Here is a 2,333-nt window from a genome sequence, read left to right as displayed (position 1 = left end):
TCCCGCCAGCGCCTCCGGGGTCCTGGGCGCGCCGCCGGGGTCACCCCCACCCGCGCGGCTCTGCGCGCCCGGCCCGGCCGGACCCCGGCGCTTTGCTGCACAGAAAGTGGGGAGCACGGGCGTGTTCGAGGGCGTCTGCACCCTTTCTGCCAGCACTCCAGGTGGGGTGCGCGCGGTGTCCCCGGACACCTGCCTTCTAGGAGCTCCCTTGCACGCCCATTGCCTCCCGCGCCTGGTGGATTTGAGTGTCGCTGGGTGAGGGGCGCCGGGAATGGTCCTACGCGGCGCTCGCGGCTGCAGCGAGCGGCTCCTCGGGCAGAACAGGTTCCTTCCAGTTCGGATGCGAGCCTCTCGCGGGGCGCCGCGGTCCCCGAGTTCCTCCTCCCGCACCCACTTCCCCTAATTTCGTCAACTCGCACACCCCCACAGTTCTTCTTCCGGGCGGGGCTGTGTGAGTGCCGCAGTGGCCCCGGGGAGCAGGCGGCCCGGCGTCTACGGGTGTCCTGCTTTCTGCCCTTTTCTGCATCAGCAGCATCCGTGTGGAGGGAAAGGGATGTGAGCAGCCGGGCTGAGTCAGCATCCCCGGCCGGGGGCGCGCGCGCACCGTGCTCCTGGGCGGGCGGCGAAGTCCACACAGGTGCTTGGCTGCCTACCCTGCGGGGAGCCCCCGGTAGCAGAGGGACCCGAACGTTTAGGGAGTACGTGCCCCCCATCCCAAAGACCCCGGCCCCAAGGTCACTGTGCACTAGGCAGAGGATGCATGGGAAACCTCAGTCAGAAACCGTCCTGGGGACAAAGCAGTGTGTCGGATCCCAGGCTTATCGGAGCCCACGGGGCGCAGGCTGGGCTTCCTGGTCTGCGCCCCAGGGCCCTGGGGGACCTGGTCGGAGGCAAAGGCCCTATTCCCCGCATTCGCCTGCCGACTTTGGCACCGGCCGCTCCCTTCTCCCTTCGTTGAGGTTCGCAGACTGTGGTTCTGACGCCGGACTCCTGAGAGCCTAGTCTGGGAGTGTGTGCACGGAGGGTCGCCACCAGGAGGAGTGGGCGGTCTGAATTTTGATTACGAAATCCCTCTTTGCTTGCCGCCTGATTTCCCTCACGATTTTGGGATAGTGGCTACTGGGTCAAATGCCGTTCTGTGCTGTTACCAAGCTCAGGCGTGGGTTAGCTGGGGGCAGGCGTGCCGGTGTAAAGTGCTCTGTTAGGGTCGGTAACTGTACAGTCAGGGGCCACTGATTAGTTTGCATCCTTGTGGGAGTAACTCTGAGCGTCGACTTCCAAATCCGTGAAATGGGGGACAATGGTGGTACTCCCAGAATTGAAAGGTTTGATTTACGATGTCAGGAAAGTTCAGATTCAAGCGGCCGGCATATGGCAAACCCTCAGTACCTCTTCGTTCTTATTATTTATGGCTCACGAAGTCCAATTGCTGACTCCTACACACCCCCTGGCAAGCCATCCTTTACTGAGTCATTTTCCAAAGAATCCACAGGTAATGAAACTGATTGTAATCACTAAAATGAAAACAGTTAGTGCTCAGATGGGACAGACTGTAAATGTAATCTTTGATATTTAGGACCTCATAGATCACTGGGACCTGTCAGTGCACTCAGTATGGAAATGTCATATTTAGCATGGCACAGCATCCCCTCTATTCAGTTTTGCTTAAGAACCTAGGGGCACAGCCTGGCATTTTCAACCGAGTGACTCTAAGCGAGTCCCAAGAGGTCTTGATACTTCAGTTTCTGGATCTGAAAAATTAGAGAAATAATGGCCGAAAGCCCTAGGTGTGAATGGATGATTGGGAAAGTCACATCCGAGTATCTGACCAAATGAAACAACTGGCTGTGTGGGGACTAGCACTGACGATGTGTTAACACTCTTATTTTTCTTAATATTAATTTCAATAAATTTTTGCATGTTCGCTTTGTTTTCAACACTTTATTAAGTGCCTTCCCTGAGACCCGATTTTAACCCATCATCAGACTTAGGCAGCTGACACTCATCCTCATTTTATAGGCGAAAACATTTGAGGGAGGCACAGAGCACTGGCAGGAGTCGTCCAGGGTTTCACGACACTTATAGACACACACTGGGCCACTTTGCAAGTAGAGCTCATCCGAAGATGATATTTGCCACAAGAGAGTTGGCTGGAAACCCACCTCTCTCCAGCCTTGCCAACCACAAACCAATGACTTTTGCCCATGCCTAGTTAGAGGTTGCCTTCACCTTGTTCCCTCAATCCTGGTGAGATCAAGCTTGAAAACCCCTGCTTTTTTCACTCCTCTAGGGAAAGCAAAGAGAGGGAGAGCATTGCATTGCCATGGTAATCA

General features: G+C 55.9%; 1 protein-coding gene across 1 annotated transcript in view; it reads left to right on the top strand.

Moving 5' to 3' along the window:
- The window catches only part of ARSG (arylsulfatase G), an 89,656-nt gene that overhangs the window by 22,232 nt on the left and 65,091 nt on the right, over positions 1-2,333 (top strand). The window lies entirely within an intron of this gene.

The sequence above is a fragment of the Pteropus alecto genome, unplaced genomic scaffold (assembly GCF_000325575.1).
Source record: "Pteropus alecto unplaced genomic scaffold, ASM32557v1 scaffold134, whole genome shotgun sequence".
Classification (NCBI taxonomy): Eukaryota; Metazoa; Chordata; class Mammalia; order Chiroptera; family Pteropodidae; genus Pteropus; species Pteropus alecto.
Note: the sequence above shows the minus strand (reverse complement) of the source record. Positions and strands in the feature narration are given on the sequence as shown.